At 42.7% G+C, this 17,068-nt stretch overlaps 1 protein-coding gene across 1 annotated transcript in view; it reads right to left on the bottom strand.

Annotated features, from left to right (window-relative positions):
* Nucleotides 1-17,068, bottom strand: part of LOC124667971 (exocyst complex component EXO70A1-like) — a 52,141-nt gene that overhangs the window by 23,734 nt on the left and 11,339 nt on the right. The gene's annotated exons all lie outside the window — the stretch shown is intronic.

Raw genomic sequence — 17,068 nt, 5'->3', positions numbered from 1 at the left:
TTGGTAAAGGCTATGCGGGCGGAGGCTTGTTCCGCTTTTCGCTTTCCGATTTCAGTAATAAGTCTGTGAACCATTTTTGTGGCAATGTTAGTGATGATACCAGTGTTTGACATTCTCGTTTATGTCACATTGATTTTGGTTTAATGTCTTGACTATCGAGTTTAAATTTAATTCCGAGTTTCACCATTGCCAAAGGTTCTAAGTGCCATAGTTGTGTGTAATCAAAGCAACATTGGAAGCCTCAGAAGGTGGTCGAGGAGAGAAACTTGGCACCTCTAGAACTCATACATTCTGATCTATGCGAGATGAATGGTGTGTTGACAAAAGGTGGAAAGATATATTTCATGATATTGATTGATGATGCGGCTAGATTTTGCTATGTTTATTTGTTGTGAAGTAAATATGAAGCTTTAGACTACTTTAAAATTTATAAGGCCGAAACTGAAAATCAACTAGAGAGAAAGATCAAGCGTCTTAGGTCGGATCGTGGTGGTGAATATTTTCCTAAAATCTTTGATGAATTCTGTGAGGAACACAACATTATTCATGAGAGGACGCCTCCTTACTCGCCCCAATCAAACGGGATTGTCGAGAGGAAAAATCGCATGCTAACTGACTTGGTGAATTCCACGTTAGGCACTGATGGCTTATAAAAGGCATGGTGGGGGAGGCTTTGTTGACTTCATGTCATGTCCTGGATAGAGTTCCTAACAAGAACAAAGAGAAAACCCCTTACGAGGAGTGGGTTGGGAGAAAACCATCACTTTAATTTGTATTTGCGCACGTGGGGATGTTTGACGAAAGTCAATATTCCAATTACTAAGAAGCGCAAACTCGGACCAAAGAAGTGAATTGTATCTTTCTAGGTTATACTCCACGGAGTGTAAGGCTATAAATTTTAGTAGTTCAATCTGATGTACCTGATATGCATGTTGATATTATTATGGAATCTCGTGATGCACCATTTTTAAAATATGTTTCCTATGAAAGATATGCATAGCATTGCTAGAATTTCAAGTGAGGTAATTCCTACATCTAATGAGTATTTTGAACAATCACATGAGAATGTTAGTGAGAAAGATGACAATGAAGCTCCTATACAGAGCAAAAGACAGAGGATTGCAAAATTCTTTGGTGATGATTTCATTGTGTACGTTGTGGATGATGATACTACCACGTCCATTGCAGATGCATATGCATCTCTGATGACCCACAAGTATAGGGGATCGCAACAGTCTTCGAGGGAAGTATTACCCAATTTATTGATTCGACACAAGGGGAGGTAAAGAATACTTATAAGCCTTAACAACTGAGTTGTCAATTCAGCTGCACCTGGAAAAGCACTAGCAACAGGGGTGATGTGAAAGTAGCAGTGATATGAGAGCAATAGTAACAGTAACACGGCAGCAGTAGTAGTAATATGAGAGCAATGGCACCAGAAAACAGTTGACTTGTAGAACAAGTATATGATGATGAAAGATGGACCGGGGTTCCCAGCTATCTTCACTAGTGGCAACTCTCCAATAACAAGTGTTGGGTGAACAAATTACAGTCGGGCAATTGATAGGATTGAAATAGCATTAAGACAGAATATCAAGATCATTAATCATGTAGGCATGTTTCCCAATAATAGTCGTACGTGCCCGCAATGAGAAACTTGTACAACATCTTTTGTCCTACCAGCCGGTGGCAGCCGGGCCTCAAGGGAAACTACTGGATATTAAGGTACTCCTTTTAATAGAGCACCGGAGCAAAGCATTAACACTCCGTGAAAACATGTGTCCCTCACATCACCGCCATCCCCTCCGGTTGTCCCGATTTCTGTCACTTCGGGGCCATTGGTTCCGGACAGTGACATGTGCATACAACTTGTAGATACAATCTAAGCAATAAGTATAGAGCTCAAATCTAAGATCATGCCACTCGGGCCCTAGTGACAAGCATTAAGCATAACAAGATTGCAAGCAACAATAACTTCATAAACTTTGTAGATAGACAATCATAATGTAACAATCCATCGGATCCCGACAAACACAACACCGATTACATCAGATGAATCTCAATCATGTAAGGCAGCTCATGAGATCATTGTATTGAAGTACATGGGGGAGAGAATACCAACTAGCTACAGCTAGAACCCGTAGTCCATGGGGGAACTACTCACGGAGCATGATGGAGGCGATGGCGTTGATGGAGATGGCTTCCGGGGCACTTCCCCATCCCGGCAGGGTGCCGGGACGGAGACTTCGTCCCCGAATTGGAGTTTCGCGATGGTGGCGGCGCCCCGGAGTCTTTCTCGGAGTTTCGTCCGCAGTTTTTGTGTTTTTAGGTCGAAAGGGGTTAAATAGGCGAAGAGGCGGCGCGAGGGGCACTCGGGGCGCCACACCACAAGCCGGCGCGGGCCCGGGCCAGGCCGCGCCGCCCTATGGTGTGGTGGCCCTCCGGCCCCTCTCCGACTCTTCTTCGGTGTTCGGACGCTTCCGGGAAAAATAGGAGGTTTGGTCTTCGTTTCGTCGAATTCCGAGAATATTGCCCGAACAGCCTTTCTGGAACCAAAAACAGCAGAAAACAGGAACTGGCACTGTGGCATCTTGTTAATAGGTTAGTTGCGGAAAATGCATGAAATCATCATAAAGTGCAAGCAAAACATGTAAGTATTGTCATAAAACAAGCATGGAACGACAGAAATTATGGATACGTTGGAGACGTATCAAGCATCCCCAAGCTTAGTTCTCGCTCGTCCCGAGCAGGTAAACGATAAAAAGAATAATTTCTGTAGTGACATGCTACATACATAACCTTGATCATACTATTACAAAGCATATGAAATGAATGAAGTGACTCAAGGCAATGATCTATAGTTGCTAACAAATAGATAACATATAGCAAAACTTTTCATGAATAATACCTTCAAGACAAGTATCAAAAGTCTTGCACAAGAGTTAACTCATAAAGCAATAAGTTCAAAGTAAAGGCATCGAAGCAACACAAAGGAAGATATAAGTTTCAGCGGTTGCTTTCAACTTGTAACATGCATATCTCATGGATAATTGTCAACACAAAGTAATATGATGAATGCAAATATGCAAGTATGTAAGAATCAATGCACAGCTTGACACAAGTGTTTGCTTCTAAGATGGAAGGAAATAGGTAAACTGACTCAACATAAAGTAAAAGAAAGGTCCTTCAAAGAGGAAAGCATTGATTGCTATATTTGTGCTAGAGCTTTGGTTTTGAAAACATAAAGCGAGCATAAAAGTAAAGTTTTGAGAGGTGTTTGTTGTTGTCAACGAATGGTAGTGGGCACTCTAACCCCCTTGCTAGACAAACCTTCAAGAGCGGCTCCCATGAATTATTTTTATTTTTGGGTGGCACTCCTTCCAACCTTTCTTTCACAAACCATGGCTAACCGAATCCTCGGGTGCCTCGCCAACAATCTCATACCATGAAGGAGTGCCTTTTTAGTTTAGTTTTATTATGATGATGACACTCCCCCAACCTTTGCTTACACAAGCCATGGCTAACCGAATCCTCGGGTGCCGTCCAACAATCACATATCATGGAGGAGTGTCTATTTTGGTTAATTAATTTGGGACCGGGAATCCCATTGCCAGCTCTTTTTGCAAAATTATTGGATAAGCGGATGAAGCCACTAGTCCATTGGTGAAAGTTGCCCAACAAGATTGAAAGATAAACACCACATACTTCCTCATGAGCTATAAAACATTGACACAAATCAGAGGTAATAAATTTTGAATTGTTTAAAGGTAGCACTCAAGCAATTTACTTTGGAATGGCAGGAAATACCACATAGTAGGTAGGTATGGTGGACACAAATGGCATAGTGGTTGGCTCAAGTATTTTGGATGCATGAGAAGTATTCCCTCTCGATACAAGGCTTAGGCTAGCAAGGCTATTTGAAGCAAACACAAGTATGAACCGGTACAGACAAAACTTACATAAGAACATATTGCAAGCATTATAATACTCTACACTGTCTTCCTTATTGCTCAAACACTTTTACCAGAAAATATCTAGACCTTAAGAGAGACCAATCATGCAAACCAATTTCAACAAGCTCTACAGTAGTTCTCCACTAATAGGCTTAGACTACATGAAAAAAAAACTTAATCATGATCTACTTGAGAGCTCAAAACAATTGCCAAGTGTCAAATTATCCAAAACATGATGAGGCATTTTCTGTTTTCAACCAAATATAAATAAGTGCAATAGCTTCCAACTTTTATCATTGAACATTAAAAGTAAAACGAAGAACACGAGTGTTCATATGAAAAAGCGGAGCGTGTATCTCTCCCACACAAGGATTGCTAGGATCCGAATTTATTCAAACTTAAACAAAACGAAAAATAAACACACAGACGCTCCAAGTAAAGCACATATGATGTGACCGAATAAAAATATAGTTTCAGGGGAGGAACCTGATAAGTTGATGAAGAAGGGGATGCCTTGGGCATCCCCAAGCTTAGACGCTTGAGTCTTCTTGAAATATGCAGGGATGAACCACGGGGGCATCCCCAAGCTTAGACTTTTCACTCTTCTTGATCATATATCATCCTCCTCTCTTGACCCTTGAAAACTTCCTTCACACCAAACTTCTTATAAACTTCATTAGAGGGGTTAGTACTCAAAAAATTTGAATCCACCTTGGTCCTGTAGTGGCACATTGCAAGAACTCAATAAAACATTAGCTACAGCCCTCTACGTCTAGAAAACCTCGCTTAAAGTCCACAAGAGACAATGCAAAAAACAGAGACATAATCTGCCAAAACAGAACAGCCAGTAAAGACGAATTTTAATAAAATACTTCCGTTGGTCAAATCAGAAAACTCAAAACTAACGAAAGTTGCGTACATATCTGAGGAACACGCACGTAAATTGGCTTAATTTTCTGAGTTACATACAGAGAAAACAGCCCAGATTCGTGACAGATAGAAATCTGTTTCTGCGCAGAAATCCAAGTCTAGTATCAACCTTCGATTAGAGGCTTCACTTGGCACAACAAAACACAAAACTAAGATAAGGAGAGGTTGATACAGTAGTAAACAACTTCCAAGAGACAAATATAAAACAAAGTACTGTAGCAAAATAACACATGGGTTATCTCCCAAGAAGTTCTTTTCTTTATAGCCATTAAGATGGGCTCAGCAGTTTTAAATGATGCACTCGCAAGAAATAGTATTTGAAGCAAAAGAGAGCATCAAGAGGCAAATCCAAAACACATTTAAGCCTAACATGCTTCCTATGGAAAGGAATCTTGTACACAAATAAATTCATGAAGAACAAAGTGACAAGCATAAGAAGATAAAACAAGTGTAGCTTCAAAATTTTAAGCATATAGAGAGGTGTTTTAGTACCATGAAAATTTCTACAACCATATTTTCCTCTCTCATAATAATTTTCAGTAGCTTCATGAACAAACTCAACAATATAGCTATCACATGCAGCATACTTTTCATGATTTCCAAACACATAATTTTTATCAAGTTCAAGAATAGTGGAATTAAAACTTTCAAACTTACTTTTATTAATAATATAACAAGGTAGGTGATCAATCTCAATAGATATGGGACTCATAGAATAAGTCAAGAACTCTCCAATCCCATTTTCATTAGTAGTACAATTAATATTATCAAGTAACATAGGACCATCATCTAGAGCTTTATCATAGACATTTGCCAAACAAAATTCTTTAGTATCATGCATTTCGACATCAGGCACAAACAAAGCATTATCATAAGATTTATCAAAGTAGCATGGATTGTCATATATAACAGTAGCATAATCATTCTCACAAGTATTACTCATAGGTACTATTTCAAGAGAATCCACAGGAACATAACATTCAACCTCTTCCGGTAAGCATGGGGGACAATCAAATAGTGTAAGAGATAAAGAGTTACTCTCATTAGAAGGTTGACATGGGTAGCTAATCCATTCTTCCTCCTTTTGTTCGTCGCTCTCCTCTTCTTTTTCATCCAATGAGCTTTCAGGTTCATCAATTTCCTCCTCTTTTTCATCCAATGAGCTTTCGGGTTCATCAATTTCTTCTTCCACCGGTTCCTGCAAATTGTGAGTGCATTCTTGTGCATTAATGTGTCTCTCTTTATAATCAAGGATATAAGGATTCCTACTGTAGCATTCTATGCAAGAATTAAGGATAGTAGAGACATAAGAGCATCTCCAGTCGCGTCCCCCAAACCGTCCCCCAAAGCGATTTGGGGCGCGCCGGACAAAAAAAGCGTTCCAGCCGCGTCCCCCAAAGCCCTTTTTTGTCCGGCGCGCCCCCATTCGGTGTCCGGCGTCCCGAGCCCGTCCCCATCCCACAGGGGACGCACCGGGCACGCCGGACACAACGAAATGAGAGGCGAGGAGGCGCGGGGCCGACCCGTCAGCGGCTCGGACGCTCAACCGCCACATACGTAGCGACGGTGCGGTTGACGGGAAGCGGAACCGTCGCATTGGCAAGCGCGTCGACGACGCGCCAACCCCGCCGGAATGGAGCGCCGACTCCTCGGAAGAGCAACCGCTGCTCTCTTCGACTTCTGCGCCGCCGTTCATCCGCGCTCAATAAGACCCGTACGTACGCCGTACGCACGCCACCATTCATCCAAGCCTTCATCCGACACCTCCAGCGACGATGAGCTACATCTCCCAGCTCCCGTCCGACACCTCCGGCCGAGGGAAAGCCTGCTCGGCTGGCGCCATTGGTGGGAGAGAGCCAGGACGCCGAGCAGCGGCGACGATTCCCCGCCGCCGCTTGACGGCGAGGAGGAATGGCTGGGCTGGGAGGAGGAGGAAGAAGAGAGCGAGGCGGCGGCGGCGGCGGTGGCCCGTGCGAAGGCGAAGGCGGCCAAGGCGAAGGCTTCCAAGGCGAAGGCCGCCAAGGCCAAGGCCAAGGCCAAGGCCAAGGCCAAGGCGAAGGCGAAGGCCAAGGCGCAGCCGACGAGCACCGGCGACGACGACGCGTCGAGCGCCGACACCGCCTCTTCGGAAGAGGTGACGAGCAGGAAGCGCCACCGCGATGACGACGACGAGGCGGGGCCATCAGCGAAGAAGAAGAAGTAGATAGTTTATATGTATTTAATTATATTTTTTCGAAGTTTTATATATAATTTGTTTATGTTCAACCGATTTGAATATTATTAAATAGTTTCATTCTAGCCAAAAAAAATACTTTTAATGTTTGGGGGCGGCGTTTGGGGGACGCGGCTGGGGAGCGACGTCCCCCAAACGCGGCACGAACGAAACACGTCCCCCAAACGCTCGATCCGGCGCGGTTTGGGGGACGCGGCTGGAGATGCTCTAATCTTTAAGGTCCTTACAAACAACACAAGTTTCATAATTCTCAACCATGAAGGATTCTATCTCGGAGGCTCCCATAAATAAGACAAATTGTTCTACCTCTTCGAACCCATAATGAATATAGCAATTCCGATTATAGTTCTTAATAAAAAATTCCTCACTAAAGCCACATTGAAATTTAAGATGTTTAGTATCCTGTTGAGAGCAACAGTTTATATCATGGCGTTCAAGCAAGATTTTAGCAATTGTATTCAATTTTTCTATCATAGCACTCATTATTTTACCAGTTCTTGATTCTCTATAATTATTATAACATTCTATAAGCTCCAAGTAGGTTGTAGGTTCTCCCATAACAGCAATTTTTAATTTTTCGATTTTTCAAATTTTTATTGATTTTTGGGTATATGAGGAAAGTAAAACAAAACTGAAATAAACTAGACAAAAGTAAACTAAGCAAACTAATACTAGACAGAAATAAACTAAGCACAAATAAACTAGACAAAAGTAAACTAAGCAAAAAAAAAAAAATAGAGAGAGAGGTGGAGTGTACTCCCCAGGTGAACTTATGAGTAGAGCTATGCCTCCCCGGCAACGGCGCCAGAAAATAGTCTTGATGACCCACAAGTATAGGGGATCGCAACAGTCTTTGAGGGAAGTATTACCCAATTTATTGATTCGACACAAGGGGAGATAAAGAATACTTATAAGCCTTAACAACTGAGTTGTCAATTCAGCTGCACCTGGAAAAGCACTAGCAACAGGGGTGATGTGAAAGTAGCAGATGATATGAGAGCAATAGTAACAAGAACACGGCAGCAGTAGTAGTAATATGAGAGCAATGGCACCAGAAAACAGTTGACATGTAGAACAAGTATATGATGATGAAAGATGGACCGGGGTTCCCAGCTATCTTCACTAGTGGCAACTCTCCAATAACAAGTGTTGGGTGAACAAATTACAGTCGGGCAATTGATAGGATTGAAATAGCATTAAGACAGAATATCAAGATCATTAATCATGTAGGCATGTTTCCCAATAATAGTCGTACGTGCTCGCAATGAGAAACTTGTACAACATCTTTTGTCCTACCAGCCGGTGGCAGCCGGGCCTCAAGGGAAACTACTTGGATATTAAGGTACTCCTTTTAATAGAGCACCGGAGCAAAGCATTAACACTCCGTGAAAACATGTGTCCCTCACATCACCGCCATCCCCTCCGGTTGTCCCGATTTCGTCACTTCGGGGCCATTGGTTCCGGACGAGTGACATGTGCATACAACTTGTAGATACAATCTAAGCAATAAGTATAGAGCTCAAATCTAAGATCATGCCACTCGGGCCCTAGTGACAAGCATTAAGCATAACAAGATTGCAGCAACAATAACTTCATAAACTTTGTAGATAGACAATCATAATGTAACAATCCATCGGATCCCGACAAACACAACACCGATTACATCAGATGAATCTCAATCATGTAAGGCAGCTCATGAGATCATTGTATTAAAGTACATGGGGGAGAGAATACCAACTAGTGATACGTCTCCAACGTATCGATAATTTCTTGTGTTCCATGCCACATTATTGATGTTATCTACATGTTTTACGCACACTTTATATCATATTCGTGCATTTTCTGGAACTAACCTATTAACAAGATGCCGAAGTGCCGCTGTCGTTTTCTCGCTGTTTTTGGTTTCGTAAATCCTAGTAAAGAAATATTCTCGGAATTGGACGAAATAAAAGCCCAGAGGCCTATTTTCTCACGAAGCTTCCGGAAGTCCGAAGGAGAGACGAAGAGGGGCCACGGGGAGCCAAACCCTAGGGCGGCGCGGCCCCCCTTGGCCGCGCCGGCCCGTGGTGTGGGCCCCCGTGCCGCCTCTTGACTTGCCCTTCCGCCTACAAATAGCCTCCGTGACGAAACCCCCAGCACCGAGAGCCACGATACGGAAAACATTACCGAGACGCCGTCGCCGCCGATCCCATCTCGGGGGATCCCGGAGATCGCCTCCGGCACCCTCGCCGGAGAGGGGAATCATCTCCCGGAGGACTCTACACCGCCATGGTCGCCTCCGGAGTGATGAGTGAGTAGTCTACCCCTGGACTATGGGTCCATAGCAGTAGCTAGATGGTTGTCTTCTCCCCGTTGTGCTATCATTGTCGGATCTTGTGAGCTGCCTATCATGATCAAGATCATCTATATGTAATTCTATATGTTGCGTTTGTTGGGATCCGATGAATAGAGAATACTTGTTATGTTGATTATCAAAGTTATGCTTATGTGTTGTTTATGATCTTGCATGCTCTCCGTTATTAGTAGATGCTCTGGCCAAGTAGATGCTTTTAACTCCAAGAGGGAGTACTTATGCTCGATAGTGGGTTCATGCCTGCATTGACACCGGGACAAGTGACGAGAAAGTTCTAAGGTTGTGTTGTGCTCGTTGCCACTAGGGATAAAACATTGATGCTATGTCTAAGGATGTAGTTGTTGATTACATTACGCACCATACTTAATGCAATTGTCTCGTTGCTTGCAACTTAATACTCGGAGGGGTTCGGATGATAACCCGAAGGTGGACTTTTTAGGCATAGATGCGGTTGGATGGCGGTCTATGTACTTTGTCGTAATGCCCAATTAAATCTCACTATACTCATCATGATATGTATGTGCATTGTCATGCTCTCTTTATTTGTCAATTGCCCAACTGTAATTTGTTCACCCAACATGCTGTTCGTCTTATGGGAGAGACACCTCTAGTGAACTGTGGACCCCGGTCCAATTCTCTTTACTTGAAATACAATCTATCGCAATACTTGTTTCTACTGTTTTCTCTCGCAAACAATCATCTTCCACACAATACGGTTAATCCTTTGTTACAGACAAGCCGGTGAGATTGACAACCTCACCGTTTCGTTGGGGCAAAGTAGCTTGGTTGTGTTGTGCAGGTTCCACGTTGGCGCCGGAATCTCCGGTGTTGCGCCGCACTACATCCCGCCGCCATCAACCTTCAACGTGCTTCTTGGCTCCTCCTGGTTCGATAAACCTTGGTTTCTTTCTCGAGGGAAAACTTGCTGCTGTGCGCATCATACCTTCCTCTTGGGGTTGCCCAACGAACGTGTGAAATACACGCCATCAAGCTCTTTTCTCGGCGCCGTTGCCGGGAGATCAAGACACGCCGCAAGGGGAGTCTCCACTTCTCAATCTCTTTACTTTGTTTTTGTCTTGCTTTATTTTATTTACTACTTTGTTTGCTGCACTAAATCAAAATACAAAAAAATTAGTTGCTAGTTTTACTTTATTTGCTATCTTGTTTGCTATATCAAAAACACAAAAAAATTAGTTTATCCGCATTCACTTTACTTATTTCATCATGTTTCCTTTTAATTTTACTACAAAGAACATACCGGTAGGACGTGGGTCTATAGTCGGGAGAAATAATATAGAAGAATTCTTCAACCATGTTAGTACCATTGAAAATTTTGAAGATAGACACTTGATAGATCTTGCGCCTACTTATGAAATTGCTGCTGCGCATTTAGTTCGCTTGTTGGAAACTAAATTTGTTAATCTTAATCCTATAATCCAACACATGTTTTTCACGCTTGGTGATATGGAAGAAGGGGAAAAGAAAGATTTTGTTTTAGAAACCCTTCTTAGAGAATTTGGTGGTCTAGCAAGAGAAGCTAGAAAGGTGTTTGCTAAATTCAATATGCTTGGTTCTCCTACTAATTTTGCTAGTCTCCTTGAAAAGATGGATATGGATAGAATAAGATACACTAATAATATTGATGATGGAGAGGAGATCAAAGCACCAATACCATGCAAGCTCCTAGCTATGAATGATGCACTAGAAAATAATTATGCTTGGCTTGTTCCGTAAAATTTGTTTGATGAGAGTAGCACACCTAAGACTAATGAAAAGGGAGATGCTAAAACTTATGTATCTAATATAATATGCCTAGTTGAGAAAACTCCACACCTCGCTGAGAATGCACCACCCTTCGATAATACTTGATACACACTTTCGCGCCTAGCTGAAAGGCGTTAAGAAAAGCGCTTATGGGAGACAACCCATGTTTTTACCTACAGTACTTTGTTTTTATTTTGTGTCTTGGAAGTCGTTTACTACTGTAGCAACCTCTCCTTATCTTAGTTTTGAGTTTTGTTGTGCCAAGTTAAGCCGTTGATAGAAAAGTAAGTACTAGATTTGGATTACTGCGCAGTTCCAGATTTCTTTGCTGTCACGAATCTGAGCCCACTGCCCTGCAGGGAGCTCAGAAAATTATGCCAATTTACGTGCATGATCCTCAGATATGTACGCAACTTTCATTCAATTTGAGCATTTTCATTTGAGCAAGTCTGGTGCCATTTTAAAATTCGTCAATACGAACTGTTCTGTTTTGACAGATTCTGCCTTTTATTTCGCATTGCCTCTTTCGCTATGTTGGATGAATTTCTTTGATCCACTAATGTCCAGTAGCATTATGCAATGTCCAGAAGTGTTAAGAATGAGTGTGTCACCTCTGAATATGTCAATTTATATTGTGCACTAACCCTCTAATGAGTTGTTTCGAGTTTGGTGTGGAGGAAGTTTTCAAGGATCAAGAGAGGAGTATGATGCAACATGATCAAGGAGAGTGAAAGCTCTAAGCTTGGGGATGCACCCGGTGGTTCACCCCTGCATATATCAAGAAGACTCAAGCGTCTAAGCTTGGGGATGCCCAAGGCATCCCCTTCTTCATCAACAAATTATCGTGTTCCTCCCCCGAAACTACATTTTTATTCGGCCACATCTTATGTGCTTTTTCTTGGAGCGTCGTTTTGTTTTTGTTTTTGTTTTGTTTGAATAAAATGGATCCTAGCATTCACTTTATGGGAGAGATACACACTCCGCTGTAGCATATGGACAAATATGTCCTTGGTTTCTACTCATAGTATTCATGGCGAAGTTTCTCCTTCGTTAAATTGTTATATGGTTGGAATTGGAAAATGATACATGTAGTAATTGCTATAAATGTTTTGGGTAATGTGATACTTGGCAATTGTTGTGCTCATGTTTAAGCTCTTGCATCATATGCTTTGCACCCATTAATGAAGAAATACATAGAGCATGCTAAAATTTGGTTTGCATATTTGGTTTCTCTAAGGTCTAGATAATTTCTAGTTTTGAGTTTGAACAACAAGGAAGACGGTATAGAGTATTATAATGCTTTCAATATGTCTTTTATGTGAGTTTTGCTGTACCGTTCATCCTTGTGTTTGCCTCAAACAACCTTGCTAGCCTAAACCTTGTATCGAGAGGGAATACTTCTCATGCATCCAAAATACTTGAGCCAACCACTATGCCATTTGTGTCCACCATACCTACCTACTACATGGTATTTTCCAGCCATTCCAAAGTAAATTGCTTGAGTGCTACCTTTAAAATTCCATCATTCACCTTTGCAATATATAGCTCATGGGACAAATAGCTTAAAAACTATTGTGGTATTGAATATGTAATTATGCACTTTATCTCTTATTAAGTTGCTTGTTGTGCGATAACCATGTTTACCTGGGAACGCCATCAACTCATTGTTGAATTTCATGTGAGTTGCTATGCATGTTCGTCTTGTCTCGAAGTAAGGGCGATCTACACCGAGTTGAATGGTTTGAGCATGCATATTGTGAGAGAAGAACATTGGGCCGCTAACTAAAGCCATGTTCCATGGTGGAAGTTTCAGCTTTGGACAAACATCCTCAAATCTCTAATGAGAAAAGAATTAATTGTTGTTGAATGCTTAAAGCATTAAAAGAGGAGTCCATTATCTCGTTGTCTATGTTGTCCCGGTATGGATGTCTAAGTTGAGAATAATCAAAAGCGAGAAATCCAAATGCGAGCTTTCTCCTTAGACCTTTGTACAGTGCGGCATAGAGGTACCCCTTTGTGATACTTGGTTAAAGCATATGTATTGCGGTGATAATCCAGGTAGTCCAAGCTAATTAGGACAAGGTGCGAGCACTATTAGTACACTATGCATGAGGCTTGCAACTTATAAGATATAATTTACATGATGCATATGCTTTATTACTACCGTTGACAAAATTGTTTCATGTTTTCAAAATCAAAGCTCTAGCACAAATATAGCAATCGATGCTTTTCCTCTATGAGGACCATTCTTTTACTTTCAATGTTGAGTCAGCTTCACCTATTTCTCTCCACCTCAAGAAGCAAACACTTGTGTGAACTCGTGCATTGATTCTTACATACTTGCTTATTGCACTTATTATATTACTCTATGTTGACAATATCCATGAGATATACATGTTACAAGTTGAAAGCAACTCGCTGAAACTTAATCTTCTTTTGTGTTGCTTCAATACCTTTACTTCGAATTATTGCTTTATGAGTTAACTCTTATGCAAGACTTATTGATGCTTGTCTTGAAGTGCTATTCATGAAAAGTCTTTGCTTTATGATTCACTTGTTTACTCATGTCATACACATTGTTTTGATCGCTGCATTCTCTACATATGCTTTACAAATAGTATGATCAAGTTTATGATGGCATGTTACTCCAGAAATTATCTTTGTTATCGTTTTACCTCGCTCGGGACGAGCGTAACTAAGCTTGGGGATGCCGATACGTCTCCAACGTATCGATAATTTCTTGTGTTCCATGCCACATTATTGATGTTATCTACATGTTTTACGCACACTTTATATCATATTCGTGCATTTTCTGGAACTAACCTATTAACAAGATGCCGAAGTGCCGCTTGTCGTTTTCTGCTGTTTTTGGTTTCAGAAATCCTAGTAAAGAAATATTCTCGGAATTGGACGAAATAAAAGCCCGGAGGCCTATTTTCTCACGAAGCTTCCGAAGTCCGAAGGAGAGACGAAGAGGGGCCACAGGGGAGCCAAACCCTAGGGCGGCGCGGCCCCCTTGGCCGCGCCGGCCCGTGGTGTGGGCCCCCGTGCCGCCTCTTGACTTGCCCTTCCGCCTACAAATAGCCTCCGTGACGAAACCCCCAGCACCGAGAGCCACGATACGGAAAACATTACCGAGACGCCGTCGCCGCCGATCCCATCTCGGGGATCCGGAGATCGCTCTCCGGCACCCCGCCGGAGAGGGGAATCATCTCCCGGAGGACTCTACACCGCCATGGTCGCCTCCGGAGTGATGAGTGAGTAGTCTACCCCTGGACTATGGGTCCATAGCAGTAGCTAGATGGTTGTCTTCTCCCCGTTGTGCTATCATTGTCGGATCTTGTGAGCTGCCTATCATGATCAAGATCATCTATATGTAATTCTATATGTTGCGTTTGTTGGGATCCGATGAATAGAGAATACTTGTTATGTTGATTATCAAAGTTATGCTTATGTGTTGTTTATGATCTTGCATGCTCTCCGTTATTAGTAGATGCTCTGGCCAAGTAGATGCTTTTAACTCCAAGAGGGAGTACTTATGCTCGATAGTGGGTTCATGCCCGCATTGACACCCGGGACGAGTGACAGAAAGTTCTAAGGTTGTGTTGTGCTCGTTGCCACTAGGGATAAAACATTGATGCTATGTCTAAGGATGTAGTTGTTGATTACATTACGCACCATACTTAATGCAATTGTCTGTTGCTTGCAACTTAATACCTGGAGGGGGTTCGGATGATAACCTCGAAGGTGGACTTTTTAGGCATAGATGCAGCTTGGATGGCGGTCTATGTACTTTGTCGTAATGCCCAATTAAATCTCACTATACTCATCATGATATGTATGTGCATTGTCATGCTCTCTTTATTTGTCAATTGCCCAACCGTAATTTGTTCACCCAACATGCTCGTTCGTCTTATGGGAGAGACACCTCTAGTGAACCGTGGACCCCGGTCCAATTCTCTTTACTGAAATACAATCTACCGCAATACTTGTTTCTACTGTTTTCTCTGCAAACAATCATCTTCCACACAATACGGTTAATCCTTTGTTACAGCAAGCTCGGTGAGATTGACAACCTCACCGTTTCGTTGGGGCAAAGTAGCTTGGTTGTGTTGTGCAGGTTCCACGTTGGCGCCGAATCTCTCGGTGTTGCGCCGCACTACATCCCGCCGCCATCAACCTTCAACGTGCTTCTTGGCTCCTCCTCGGTTCGATAAACCTTGGTTTCTTTCTGAGGGAAAACTTGCTGCTGTGCGCATCATACCTTCCTCTTGGGGTTGCCCAACGAACGTGTGAAATACACGCCATCAACTAGCTACAGCTAGAACCCGTAGTCCATGGGGGAACTACTCACGGAGCATGATGGAGGCGATGGCGTTGATGGAGATGGCTTCCGGGGGCACTTCCCCGTCCCGGCAGGGTGCCGGGACAGAGACTTCTGTCCCCCGAATTGGAGTTTCGCGATGGTGGCGGTGCCCCTGGAGTCTTTCTGGAGTTTCGTCCAGAGTTTTTGTGTTTTTAGGTCGAAAGGGGTTAAATAGGCGAAGAGGCGGCGCAGGGGGGCACCTGGGGGCGCCACACCACAAGCCGGCGCGGGCCCAGGCCAGGCCGCGCCGCCCTATGGTGTGGTGGCCCTCTGGCCCCTCTCCGCCTCTTCTTCGGTGTTCGGATGCTTCCGGGAAAAATAGGAGGTTTGGTCTTCGTTTCGTCGAATTCCGAGAATATTGCCCGAACAGCCTTTCTGGAACCAAAAACAGCAGAAAACAGGAACTTGCACTGTGGCATCTTGTTAATAGGTTAGTTCCGGAAAATGCATGAAATCATCATAAAGTGCAAGCAAAACATGTAAGTATTGTCATAAAACAAGCATGGAACGACAGAAATTATGGATACGTTGGAGACGTATCAATCTCGAGATGCAGATAATTGGAAAGAAGATGTCCATAATGAGATGGACTTGATTCTTCTAATGGAACTTGGGAGCTATCAGAGCAACCCCATGGATGCAAGCCTATGGGCTGCAAATGGGTGTTCAAGAAGAAGCTAAGGCTTGATGGTACTATTGAGAAGTACAAGGCACGGCTTGTAGCGAAAGGCTACACAGAGAGAAGGCGAATATTACTTCGATACTTATTCACCTATTGGTAGACTTACCACCATTCGAGTACTACTATCCGTGGATGCCTCCTATGGTCTTTTCATTCATCAAATGAACGTAAAGACAACTTTCCTTAATGAAGAGTTGGAAGAGGAAATCCATATGGATCAACCTGATGGGTTTGTAGTCAAAGGTGAAGAAAGAAAGGTCTGCAAGTTGTTGAAATCTATATATGGCCTGAAACAAGCACCTAAGAAATGGCATGAGAAGTTTAACAGAACTTTAACTTTTGTAGGCTTTGCTGTTAATGAGGCTAACAAGTGCATGTACTATCGCCATGGTGGGTGCGAAGGGGTTATACTATGTGTGTATGTGGATGATATTCTGATCTTTGGTACAAACATGAAAGTAATAAACGAAGTCAAGTCTTTCTTCTCAAATAGCTTTAATATGAAAGATCTGGGAGAAGCTGATGTGATTCTGAACATCAAGCTGATTAAGAACGAGAGTGGGATTACTCTAACTCAATCCCATTATGTCAGGAAGATATTGAGCCGGTTAGGCTATATTGATAGCAAGTCTTCTCCAACACCTTATGATCCCAGTGTGACACTACGCAAGAACTGGAGGATTGCCATAGATCAATTGAGATATTCTCAGATCATTGGTTCACTCATGTACTTAGCGAGCATGACTAGACCCGACATAGAAGCCCATTTATATGGAAGTCGTCCTGC

The sequence above is a fragment of the Lolium rigidum genome, chromosome 6, assembly GCF_022539505.1.
Source record: "Lolium rigidum isolate FL_2022 chromosome 6, APGP_CSIRO_Lrig_0.1, whole genome shotgun sequence".
NCBI classification, from domain to species: domain Eukaryota; kingdom Viridiplantae; phylum Streptophyta; class Magnoliopsida; order Poales; family Poaceae; genus Lolium; species Lolium rigidum.
This window is presented reverse-complemented; position numbering and strand designations above follow the sequence as displayed.